The 13,727-nt window shown below is 40.0% G+C and overlaps 1 long non-coding RNA gene across 1 annotated transcript in view; it reads left to right on the top strand.

The window, feature by feature from the left end:
* Positions 1 to 13,727, top strand: part of LOC113131856 (uncharacterized) — a 94,658-nt gene that overhangs the window by 4,591 nt on the left and 76,340 nt on the right. The window contains exon 2 of the long non-coding RNA XR_003295847.1: positions 12,424 to 12,496. This is a non-coding gene — a long non-coding RNA (uncharacterized LOC113131856). The remainder of the gene's footprint in view (positions 1 to 12,423; positions 12,497 to 13,727) is intronic.

Here is a 13,727-nt window from a genome sequence, read left to right as displayed (position 1 = left end):
ATGTACAAAGTCTCGCTTATGCTGAAATATCCCTGTGACCATATAATATGAAAGGAGCTTTGTGTACAGCTTCACGCTCCATGGTCAATTGACTTCTTTTCCTATTAATTAAATGCGCTGTTTACCTAATCTTTCATAGCATTTCAAACCATTAAAACCAAGAGGATTATCCTAGTATTTCTGATGGGATTCCTTTACCTCAGTTACAGGTGCCCTGGTCACACTCTCCCTCTTTTCCTCTCCTTCTCTGTACTTTGTCTTTCCTTCCTCTCGAGGGATTACTTTCTCTGTTATCTAAGTTCTTTAAAGTGCTACATCTCCATACCAACTCTGAAGAAAGTATTATTGTCCGATTAAAGCAGATTAAGCAGATGGAAGGGGAGTCGTTCTGAAATTGGGTTTAATGCTGCACTTATCTGAATTCTTGACTGCTTTCATAGTGTACACTTTTGTGTCTTTGAGCAGGAAGTTGGAGTGGGTTAGGGGGCTACATTTCGGACAGTGTATCTTAAAAGAGGAAATTGTGAATTGAATTGCACTTAAAACCCCTCTTTGTAAAACTAGACGAAGCGCAAAGCAAACTGACATGCCAGAGCAGTTGGCTAGGATCTACAGGTAGGTTAATAGGCTATAGCCAGACTGCAGTGCGGCTTGTTATATTCTGCAGCAGTATGTTTTTACTTACTTCCACCAGCAGAGGTCCAACTGGGTCAGATCTTTTGGGGTTAAAAACAGCATACTTGACTTAAGAGAACTGAAGAGAAAATAGTTTAGTGTTTCCAAAAATGTACACTAAGTGCAAACTCTTACATATATCATTTGAGTACAATCTGCCGAAACTTTGTATGGCTCATTAATGTTCACAGTGAACATCACCACAAACTGCACTTTATACTTTAGAATGAAATGATACCGAATTACTATGCAACCAAATTCTGTCAACTGTTGTATAAACGTTGGTCCTCTGTGACGTTGACACCCCGTGTGATCACGTTATGAATTTCAGTCTATGCACACAAAATAAAAATTAGTTTGATAATTATTTGCATTATTACTATTAACAGTATTGAGGCATATGCTTAAATATATAATGTGTAATTTCTTTGTGAGCACAAATTATATTTACCAAACCAATCAGAATGGTTTGATTAATATCTGCATCATATGGAGTGTCTACTTCTAAGAGGTCCAGACTTAGTCCTATAGACTTACTGTCAGTAAAATTATATTCAAATGTCCTGCAAGACTGGCTTCTTTTTTTAAGGTGTGTGAAATAGACGTATATTCTTAAAATTAAGTATTGTGGCTGAAATAATTATTTGTATAACATATTCTCTAGGTAATTTCCATTTGGTTGCTGAATTCTTAGGTGCCCTGTGGTCAATCTTTTGGCCTTAGAGGTGATTTCTTTTACTACACCCATTTAAAATCCCTTGAACTATCAGTATATATCAGAAATAAAGACTTTATATTCTTATGAAGTGCACATTGTATTTAAGTATGCTTGCACATACAAAAATGCATGAATCAGTCACTCATGTTGATTGAGTGGCTGCTGATGATGCTGAGGGTTAATCTGTATTTAGCTGGTCCATCCGGATGCCTTAGAGGCCATCTTATTAAAGGAAATGAGACGTTGTGAGGCCTTTTTCAACAGACAGTTACCGAGCTCTGCATACATTCCTTCATGTCTCCTGCACAGTGGATAGGAACCGTGCTGTCCACAGTAGGTCCTGACAGAACACAGCTAGACAAAAAGATCCTTGTCCTAATACACGTTGGAGAGGACATGCCAGTGTGTCAATCTGGTGCAATTTTGAAAGTTTATCTCTAAACAGAACATGACCACCAGAGACGGCTGAAGTTCTGAGCTATTTGGATCAAGATAGCTGAAGAATCTAGAACCGTAATGCTTTAAAAGATTGCCCAACCCCTGCAGTTACAGGATGGAGATTGAAAAAATGGGGACCTGTTGAAATAGACTAATAATGTCTTATTTGGGTCATTTTTTTGGCTTGCCAAGGAGTTGACTGTACGTTTAGATGAAAGGGTTTAATTGGAAATGATAACTTGCTGACAGATGGGATCTGTCGGCATACAACCCCTTGCTGTCTGTCTGCCAGTACTGCAACAATATCCACAGGGAGATTGGCAGATAGAAGCCACTGTCAACGCCCTCAAGCTCCAGGTTGTTCCAGCATAAGCCCTGCACTTGTGCTTGCTACTATTAGGGTACCTGGCATTATTGCTAGCTGTGTGCAAAGCAGCTCTACGCACAGATAAACTTAACCAACAACAAGCAAGGAGTGCATGGACACACAAGTAAATTTTGATAATTTGTATGCTAAAGATAAAAGGATAAGAACATGAGGGAGACGAGCATCAAGGAAAACAGGACTCAAATGTTTTCAGACCATCAGAGCAGTTCAACAAGATCTGGGACATCAAAGCCACTTAAATATTTTTCATTCTTGGGGCCACAGAATGCAGATGATATGACAGAAACACAATAGGCCCACAGTTTCCTCTTGGCCCCTGCAGTAGTGTTGACATGAATAGAAATTAAGTTATCACCCCTTTTTAAAGTCCAGGCTGCTGTCAGACAAGGCCCAGTAGCATGCAGGCAGGTTCACTGCTTCTAGCAGCATGCTGCTTTGTATGGAAAGTTCTGTCTCATGTCTGCAGACTGTTATTTAGGCCTCAGCTCGCCTCAGATTCTGGATATTCTCCCATTTTATTTTCAAGTGTTCCTGTACTGCAACTTGTACCCGCTTCTTAGATGTGTCAGAGCCTAAATATTCCTATTTAACTCTTGCGTCCTTAAGATTTATAAGGACTTACCGTGCATTCAGTGTTCAGACCCCCTTCAGATTTTTCAATTTTATGTTGCAGCCTGATACTACGGTAGTTTAAATAAATTTTTTTCAATCAACACTCAGTACCACATAATGACAACGTAAAAACAGAATTTTAGCAATATTGGCAACTATATTAAAAAATAAAAACTCACATTTACATAAGTACTCAACTTGGTTGAGGTGCCTGGTTTCCTCCAGACATAATGTTTAGAGTTGAGGCCAAACTGTTCAATGTTGGTTTCACCAAACCAGAGAATATTGTTCATCACAGCCTGAGAGTCCTTCAGGTGCTTTTTTTGCAAACTCCAAGTAGCTTTCATCTATTTTGCTCTGAGGAGAGGCTTCTGTCTAGCCACTCTGCCATAAAGCCCAGATTGTTGGAGGGCTGCAATGATGGTTATCCTTCTGTAACTTTGTTCCATCTCCCATCTCTGGAGCTCAGTCAGAGTGACCACCAGGCCCTTGGTCACCTCTCTTACGCCCTTCTCCCACGGTTGCTCAATGTGGCTGGGCGATCAGCTCTTGGAAGAGTCCTGGTTGTGCCAGATGTCTTCCATTTGATGATTATCGATGATCAAAGATATAAATAGAGCCACTTTAGCTGGCAACATAGTTTATCATTAGCACAACTGCTGTGTCTTCCTCAACTCACTTTAAATTAACCATTTTAAAATAAGGTTGTAAATTGGTGCAGTAGGTGGACAACTATCCACAAGTGTTGTCTTGGATTTCACACAGCTGTTCATACAATATCCTGGTGTGCCTTAATCTGAGTGGCATTACTTATTAGTCTATGTTGTGAAACTTACTTTGAATATCCAACTAATATAAAACAGTATTACACATTGACAGAAATCACAAAGAACTCTCTCTCAAAAGTGTTGTAGGGGTTTGGTTACATGTACAAACTTTGATCATGTTGACCCTATCAAGGGTCTGCCCCACCCTAGCTCATCCCCACAGAACCAAACGTCAAGAGGTTTCTGTGTTAAAAAGGGAGTCACCCTCCATCACAGAGCCACCATTTAATTACAACACACAGGAAATTATTCCTAGAATGGACCCAGTGCTGATAAGAAGTCCAAGCCCCTGGATGACAGCTCAAGAAACCTGAGAGAACTTATCACTAAAGCGGGGGGTAGGGGCCTGCGACTGGGCGCCTGACAATCTGATTGGTCTGTCATCCCCAAGTCATAATTAATATATTTATCAAATTAATAACTGAAAAGAAAATCTCAACATCATTGGCGCTATTGTAAAAAGAGGTTTGCCCTGGCCCCATAGGTGAACAGTGGCCAAATTCATGTGGCGGCCGGTTTCCCTTGTGGCTAATAAGACTGCTGTCAGTATAATGGGGCAGAGGGGGGTAAAGTGAGCTGCCTCTTTAGGAAGCCATGACAGATAAATTGCCTCCCCCTGCACAGAATGAACCCGAATTTAGAGGAAGAAAGAAATATGTTAGTGTCTGCTGACAACCACAACCATAGTCTTTGCATATGAATACTTGTTATTGTATTGGAAATAACACAAAACATGTGCCAGATATCACAACACTCCAAGTGATTTGTTTTTTATGTTTCTATCATTTGCTTAGAAAACTAATGACACAGGTCAAAGTGCTTGTTTTTTATTATTTTGTTTTTAAAATATGTTGAATATAGTAAAACTTTATTTTGTAGCATTTTATGATTTTATGGGCCAGTACGTTTTTATTTATTCACAGTGGTCTTACATTGCCAGGTAACATCGCTGGGTCAGAAAAGGAAAGTTAGTGCACTTTTGCACTTCTTGTTTCTGAAAATATATACGGTTGTTGAATTTTATAAACAAAAGCTAACACTGTGAACACCACATGTGAAACTGCATTTACCTGTTATGTCTATTGTACTGAAGTGAAGACCGTCTCAACCTGGGACAAACAAAAGTAATCTGCCTAGCTAGACACCACAACCTGCAATGATAAAGATATTTTGGTCACTAAACTGCACATAACACTATGTGCACATCATCACCTTTTATTAGCAAACAGTTGCCTATTTATATATCTGGCTGACAGAGAGTAACCTTAGCATTTAATTAGTTGGTCTCCACCAACTTCTGTAGGATATAACAGGCTCTTTAGCTACTGCTGCATTCACCAGTTACCTGTGCTCACTCCACTGTTGTCAGCTGCCTGCTTCAATTTAAAACAATACGAGTGAACCAGAACAGTACATGTGTTAGCCAGGAAACCAAAACAAGCAGCTGAAAGTTGCCACAGCTCTGAAGAGTGGGAGGGAGCAGAATTAGGTGATTATTCTCTTTGGCTTATCAATACAAGTAACCACTTGTGTAACATGCAATCAATTGTTAATATGCAAAAAAAAAAAAAAAAAAGGAGTGGTTTAAAAGATTATGAATATATGCAATAAGGACGTTTTGCTGGACAAATCTGCATGTATTGAAATTGAGTTGATACATTTAAAATCATTTTTTAAGTTCATTAATATTTTTTTTCTGTGGCTTGTTGTAGAATGTACACCATGTAGAATCCCCATGGGGTGCATATTAATTCCGACCCCAGACCACTACCATATCCTCCTGTGCAGGGGGAAAGCCACCGTGGGGATACTTTTATCGGGCATTCCAAGGGTACAAAACAGGAAGGAGGGGAGGCTGAATTGTAAAGGTAACACAATCAGCCGCTAAAGTAGTCACAGGAGTATCAGTTTCTTTAAGCTGCGCTGAGGACAACACAAGATTAAGACGTGAATTACTGAACATTTACTTAATGTCACAAAGACACAGGCATGTGGTTTATTATATAAAGTAATTCAGCACCCTGACTTTCTGGAAATCATGTCATGTGTTATATAATTATCCAAAGCACTTTTTTTTTTAAAGAGATGCTCGCATATAGCTTGAGAATGAACAGTCATCTGCCAGTAGTCACTTCTTTCTGACCCTGCCCTGCACAAATTTTTTGTATTTCCCCAGAGACTGGAATTTAATCCTGTGGGGCAGATTTCACCTTTGACTCTTGTACTTGACCCTTTACCCTGGATACGAGTTTGTAGAAGTCAGACATGCTCAGACTCTGTTATGCATCTTCGCTTGACCAATCTCATTCTGATCTGGGAGGTCCAGAGAGATATGAGCAGAAGTGTGTGCATGTCAGACAGAGATTTTAGTAGCTGACTGCTGACACACTTTTACAGTACACATATCATCACACACCCAAAACTTTAACAGTCGATTTGATTCTCATCTTGAAAGTTAAATATTAATTTCTAATCAACTATCTATGAGCACTGGTGGAATTTAAAGGAGTTAAAACACAACTGCCAATCAATAATTGATCTGTAAGTTAAACCAGCTATGAGTCAGATGTCATTCACCTTTTGTTGAACATCGTTTGGGGTTCAACCCTGTCCACCCTGCATCCATTGCTGGTCAGTGTGAGTGAGTGGATAGTGCAGGTGTGCACAGGCACAATTACTCCACATACACCCCCCACCTGCCTGGGTTCTATGTACATTGTGTCCATTTTAAGTCTGTGTTCCCTAAGGATAACAGTATGTGTGTTTCCAGCTTTCAAAAAGGCCTTTGAGATTCTACCCACTGCCCACCTGCCCTGGTCCTTGTTGCAAACAAATGTACAGCTTCCCAAAAACCTGGGTGAAGACACTGAGTGAACAACAGAGTGGGGGTGAGGAGGGGTTGGGCTATCTCTCCCCACTCAACAACCCACCCTACAGACTTTTTTTCAGGTTCTTGATGTAAAGAGAGGCCGACCGGCTATCCCAAAGAGTTTCGCCTCTGTGAGCACGCACAAGATGTCCATTCATGCCCCATAGCCCTACAGCTTCGCTTCTCCCTCCCTGCTTCCCTCACTCCCCTCCCTTCAACTCCAGATGAGGCAATTCAACTCGGGCCAGAAGCAGGGACCTTTAATCTAACAGAATGTACCAGGCACCTGAACTACTTAACCGCTGTGCTTGTTCAAGGGGGTGGGCAAAGAGGCTAAGGTAACTGGCGTGTAACAAAAAGCCTCGAACTTTATCCCTGGTCAGGATGAGTACATTTCCTTTCTGTTGTTCCCAACAAAGGCCAGCAGGCACAAATGGTCTGCTATCTGTGTCACCGGGAAGTGGAGAGCAATTTGTTTCTATTAAACAGGATGGTCCTCATTTTACCCAACTGACCGCACTCCCTCCCCACCCATATTGATTCGGATGCCTTTTGTGCTGTAGGTAAAACGCTGCCAGTCAGTGAGTTTCATTTGAGTTCACCTTGACCAGGTGAGGATGTTGTAGTTTTTCTGGGGGGAGGTGGGTGTGGGTTGGGGTTCAGGTTAATGTGACTATTTATGGGGGGGCTCTAAGGATTGGGGGAGAACAAAAACTTAACTGCAGCATTAAGGGCAAAGTTGCACTACTGCACCTGCTGTTGATCTGTCCTTTCCAGTTCATGGCTGTAGGTCTGACACACAACTCTTCAGCTCTTGTGCACACACACGCATACACTCCCCAGCATAACCCATTCCTACATCATATCAGTGGCAGCTTGACCTCTTTGATTTATCCGGATTCCCGTAGAGGGCAGAAATACAACAGTGAGGTACAGTATTTCACCCACATCGGTTCCAACACCACACAAACCCATTCCCCCACTTTGACAGAGGCAAGATGGCTGCTTTCATAAGAGGGTGTTTCTCTTTTTTATTTAAACCCCAGTCTTAGCCCATTCATTTAGTCCCTGCTACAGATATGAAACCTTTTGTGTATGACTGTATATCATTCATGACACCACAAATCAAGCCACAGGAATCCTTGTTATTGTGGAGTCTAAATGTATATACTGCTTATGAAATAAAACAACGTTGTTATAGGTGGATTCCTATAGGAAATCACATATCAAATTCATGTTAGCTCCATTCTTATTGCTGAGGTTTCTCCATGACTGGGTTTCATGTATATTTCTATAGTTCACCTGGTGTTTTTTGTGGCATAGAAAAATTAGCTAGTACTCTGAAAGAGTTCAAAATTACAAATAATTTTGGGTACATTTTTTGTTATATTGTAATGTCATGTAAAAAGCCATAATGTGTGTAACTTCTTCAAGTTAATTAAGAATTGGACACATATGGTTCAATTCATTTAGCTAATGAGCACTGCTAAATTGTTAAGGCGAGACACTGTCCCTCCTTTCTTTCTCTTCATCTATCTTTCCATTTCTTCACATTTTCCTCCCTCATCCCTTTTTTTCTTGCCTCCCTCCCTCCCTCTGTATTGACGCCCTGGGACCCCATCTGGACCCTTTGGAGGCGTGAAATGCACAGTAATTATTAGTAATCATCACACACCATCAGAAACGGATCCTAGTGCTGTAATTACATGATAAATGTCTGCCTAACACATGCCCTCTATTTAGCAGCCCCCCGGAGACCATGGATAATAGACAGCTAACAGGGATCCACAGAATGGGCCTTTCAGCACTGGCCGGGGCTCATTGTCTACGCACCAATGCACCCTCGGCCCCCGTTTGGCAACAATGCAGACCCCGATCAATCCCCTGCACGACACCCCTACCAGCCTTCTGACCCCTCCCCATGCACACACATCCCTTGTTACTGCTAAGTAGACAGCAACGTCAGTCATTGGCATTGCACTGCATTGCTAATGGCTGTCAAACAATTTCACAGGAGAGAAAAGAGTTTTGTTCAGCTATTTATCATGTAATAGTGATTTGGTTTAATGCTGTTGCCTCTGACCTCTGAGCAAAATGCGATAATTGGCATTATCATCAGCGTGTCTTTTGTTGCGTTTTCATGGATCCTTCTGGTCAGAATGCTGCTGACAACTGACTGTTTTTGATTGTGTTCTGCTGTCACCTATCTAAGTGTTGAAGACTGAGCCCAAAAGACTGTGACATGCTTTGTCTGCAGCCTACGTTGGCATGCCAGGAATTGCATCTTTGTAATCTGTTATTTCTAGTTACCTCAGTGTATGTACACAAGACTTAAAATGCTCTTCGAGGAGCAGATTTAGCTTGACAGGGTTGGATGCACTAAGAAACAAAGCACATGGGACTTCATTTTAACCTGACATTGTCATTTCAGTAACCATAACTACGCATCTAAATTGAAATGGCACTTTTACAGATGCAGGTGTGAATTGTGCAAAATCAAAATGTGTCTACACTATAGCATCACTACATCTGTTCAAAAATAGTCACAATGCAGAAAAAGCTCTTGATACACAGTTGAACAAAATATTCAGTATTCAAACCATATTCCAAATTCAAAGCCATAGTTCTGTCTACGTTTAAGAGAAGTTTTAAGTCATTTAGCAAGTGTTACACAAGGTCTCATCACCTGAGGTCAGAACATGGAAACTCACAAGCAGGTTGCATGTGGCACTGAAAGCAACAGCCAGAGGTGACAGTGGCAGTTAGGTGAATGAAAGAGATGGGATGTCAGCTCAGTACACCATGCGTAAATGAGACTCTGCAGTATTTAATGCAAATAAGGCCTAGGTGAGTAAATAGACCTGTGCACAGCTTTCATATAATTTGTTCATCGAGGACTTCTTTGCTTGTGTAACAGTGTTGGTGGTCATCACCGTTTGAATCTCTGTATGGAATGATCAGATATGCATGCAAAAAAGTATGCTCTTATCTAAATGCATAGAGTGAAATGAGGAATCATGTTTGTGGACAAGAAGGAGAATTTGCCTGAGATTTGCCTAGCTGGCTCAAAACAACGGTTGATTCTTTGGGGATATTTTATATATTAGCCAGGAAAGGCCACAAAGATCTGGCTGTTAAACAAATTTTATATATACTGTGTTACACCATGTGAAAATATTAATAGTTATTACTTTAGAATTTGTCATAGTTGCTATTTATTTCCTGTTCCTCTTAATTTTTAAATACATAATAGCTGATTTACCAGCAGGCAGGTGTCAGTTTTTACTGTCGTGACTTTAACTCACGACAGTTGAAAAGGGGAAAGGATCGTGTTTTATTGAGACAAAAACAGTTTAATACAGATGCAACCATAGCTTATCTGCATCCACAGAGGCCCAGGGTTTGATATTATGCTAAAAACTTTTGTCAACAGTGGTTTTGGCAGTACTTAGTTTTACCTCCAGATGGCAACAATTTTCCTTTTCTGTTGTTTTGTTAGGGTTTCACTGACCAAAACAAAGAAAACGAGAACAATTTCATTGTTTTTTTTTTAATACATCATTTTACCTATCCTGCAAAGAGATGAACTTCTGTTCTAATCTGTTAATATTTATCCTTTCATTAGTTGACTCTTGCCAAGGCCCCCCGCCCCCCATACACACAGAAAACAGCTCTGCCTTAGCACAAAACCAAAAGCAGACATCAAATGAAATGCAATGCAATCTCTAGCCGACTCTGACAATAACAGACATATCAGCTATCCCCTAATTGATACAGCTAGGCAGTCAGTCACTTATTTAATGAATTGCTAAAAGCCCTCAGCAATGCTATGAGTGACAGAGGCCAAGCATTCCACCTGGTGGAAGCTGCCTGGGGACTGCCTTGGATGGTGGATGCTTCTCGTTAATGAGAGGCGGGATGCTCGGCAATTGTTCAGCCTTGTGTGGCGAGGCCTCTTCCACATGGAGGCCACGCTTCTTCCTCAGCAAGCGCCTTTAGAGTCCGACAGCCAAGCGTCGCAGAGTCACTGATAATGAAGACTTGATCAAAGAGACGTAGCATTCCACTCGGCTTGGCTGAGTAACCAAACAGGGAGAGGGAGTGGGGAAGTGAAGAGGACTGAGAGGAATACAAGGAGAGAAAGGAGTAGAAAGGTAGAGGAGATGATGAGAGAAAGGGTTTATGCTCTATTCTGCATAGTAATGCTGCAATTAAGGGGTTTGCAAAGCATACTTGTAGTGGCAAAAAAAAACAGCATTGATCTGGAAGTCTGGCCATCAAGATCTGAAATGTGCCTGATACAATAGATTGGTGGGTAAATATATAAAAAAAAATTGGTTTTATTGGTTAAACAGGAGCAGAGGGGAATACAGAATGCATGTAAATATATATATATATATATATATATATATATATATATATATATATACACACATTTCTGTCTGAATCAGTCAAAGGCTTCAGTATGTATGCAGTTTTTTTCTGCATGCAAAAATCATCTAAGTTCTGATGTAAAAGCATTATAAAGTTAAAAATCAAAAAGTGACACTATTTTAAAACCCCAAAATAAAAGTAATTATACATGTTATGGATAGAATTAGAGGTACATGTGCTACTCATTCATTTGCTGCATTTGCCACAAGCTGCAGTGTTATTTATCTTAATGCATATAACTGCTAGCCCTCTAACTGACCCATAATTTGCTACTAATAACTGCTGTGGGCGGAGTGATTATAGTTTTTCATTAGTGCCGGCAGCTTTTACTAGTTCTATCCCAGCTAAAGGGCCTTTTCTCTAATTGTTAGCCATTATAAATATAAAATGTTGAAAGTATAGGGGGGGTCACTGATGCCTCTTTGTTAACTGCTGGTGATTGAGCAATTAAACTTTGGCAACTTAATTACCTCTCTACAGCAACATGGCTATGAGGCATCAAGACTGGCGTTGTTGTAAACATTGTTTTCCGGGAGTGACGGCCTTATACTGGATAATGTATGGGTGTTTATTGCCAGATACAAGCAGAGGTAAACAAAGCATATAACGTCAGGTGAAAATGAACAGTTATGTCATTTTAAAATATGGTATTAGTTATCTTTTAATTAGGTGTAAAATATTCAGAAATCATAATTATAATTACATTTATAATATTAATTATATGTTGCAGTACAAATAGAGTTAGAGTAAGGGTATTTTGGACGTGGATTAGCACTGTTATTACAATACTTATTTATACTTGACCACCAGCCTATTAATTAACTGCCTACTTAATGTGAATGATTGTAGAATACACAGAGAAAGATCAGGCCCCACAACAGCTGCTGTATGCAGCAAAACAAAAAACACCAGAATAAAAACCAACATCCATTCGTCAGCCAAAGTAGGAATCACACTATGCAAGCTCCTCATTAAGTGGCATTAAAACTGTGAAGGTCTATAATTATCGAATAAATCCTTTCCCACATGAATGAATTCATCTGCGTGCCATAATTCTTCCCAACACAGAGCAGCTCTGGAGGTGAATGAGTCTTTTGTGCACCACTGTGGGAAGGCTTTTGTGAAATTACACTACTGCATAATGATGCTAATCATAAATTAGCATTTCAAGATGGAGCAGCATGTTTGCGTGTTTGTGTGTGTGTGTGCGTGCGCGCATGCATATCAGTGTGTGTATGTATAAATTTGACAGAAAATTTAAGCACTCTTGTTTTAATTTTCATTTCCCTCAGTTTCAGAGTATCGTAACATTTTCTTATTTTGACAGATTCTTGAAGGTATATTTTGTTTTGCTGGCATTAAATTCTTTATTTCATAAAGTGTAAGAATTTCTCTGACACAAAATCATAGATTATTCTCATATACTTTGTTTCAAGTGTTGGAATATGTTATCTTCCTTCAGGCAGCCAGAGGCCAGAGGTGGCATTGCAGACTGAAAAGGAAGTTGCATTTGGGACAGACCTCTCTGCTTGAATGTAAGTTTGCATCCTTCATGGCTCTTTTGCTCTTTTATTCCTTTCTCTTGCTGTGTTTTTTGTGTCTTTTTTACCCGGAAAACCGCAGCACAAATAGAAGCACAAGCATACACACAGACAAACGCAGAAGCAACACAAAACACAGGCATTATAAACACTAATAGAAGCCACATGACAGTGATATTAGATTCAAGTTTCTATTCAGTGCCTGAGAGTAGCAGGTGTGTGTTTCATTACCCGGCAAAGAAAACACGACTCCAGTGTGGGGTTCTTAATGTAAGGGCTTGACCTACTAATGAAAGCAGACAAAGAGACCGATCTAGAGGCAGCGCCCACTCGGTGTCCACTTAGCATGAGGCTGGAACCTTTGCCAATTAGGACCTGTTTGTTTGATGTGACAATTAACAAGAAGGTGCTTGGTCATTAATCTCAGTATGGTTTGACTCTACTCACTATTAAGATGTCCATCTTTGTTACAAATGTCCAGGGTATGTTAGGCAGAGACAAATGAATACACTGTTTTCCATTCATTTGCCTGGTGGTAGAATGCAGGAGTGTGACCATTTAGGGTTTTTTTTTGTTTGTTTGTTTTGCTTTTGGATTGTTTAACCTTGAATTTCATAAATAAGTAATTTTATTACATATGGTCCTTCATAATTGTATAAGCCTGTTGGTTTTATTTAGTTGGACACTTGTTTGTCACAAATGATTTAAAGGTGTTCATGTGTCCTGGTATTTACACACAGACTCATAAACATTGTTTTCAATTACTCAAACAATATGTGTCATGGTTATACAGAACTTATTTGCATGAAAAAGACCTCACAGTGAGGAGCACATGTAAATGATAACTGATGCAGTGGTAACACAACAAAAGGATACTGATCTCTACATTAAAATTTCAATACCATTTACCTATTACCCCCTTCCCATGGCATTTCTCGGGAAGGGGGTAATATCAAAACACATCATTGTACATTTACAGTAAGTCATTGGTTGGCCTTTGTTGCCCGGAGTTCAGATCAGTGTGGCCATTGTGTTTTGCATCTTTCTTAGCCATTTCAAACAAATGGGGTTTATATATGCAAAATATTTGGCTTTTCAAAGAGAGAACATCCTACAAAGACAATAGACATGTTCCTCAACACCCCCGCAGCTCTTACAGTTTTCTGTTTTAATTCTTGAACAGTTTGACAGATAGCTAAAATGTCTGTCTTTTTTGCCAAAAAGG

This window comes from Mastacembelus armatus, chromosome 15, assembly GCF_900324485.2.
Source record: "Mastacembelus armatus chromosome 15, fMasArm1.2, whole genome shotgun sequence".
In the NCBI taxonomy this organism is placed as follows: domain Eukaryota; kingdom Metazoa; phylum Chordata; class Actinopteri; order Synbranchiformes; family Mastacembelidae; genus Mastacembelus; species Mastacembelus armatus.
The sequence above is the reverse complement of the archived record's forward strand: the minus strand, read 5'-3'. Positions and strand labels throughout refer to the sequence as shown.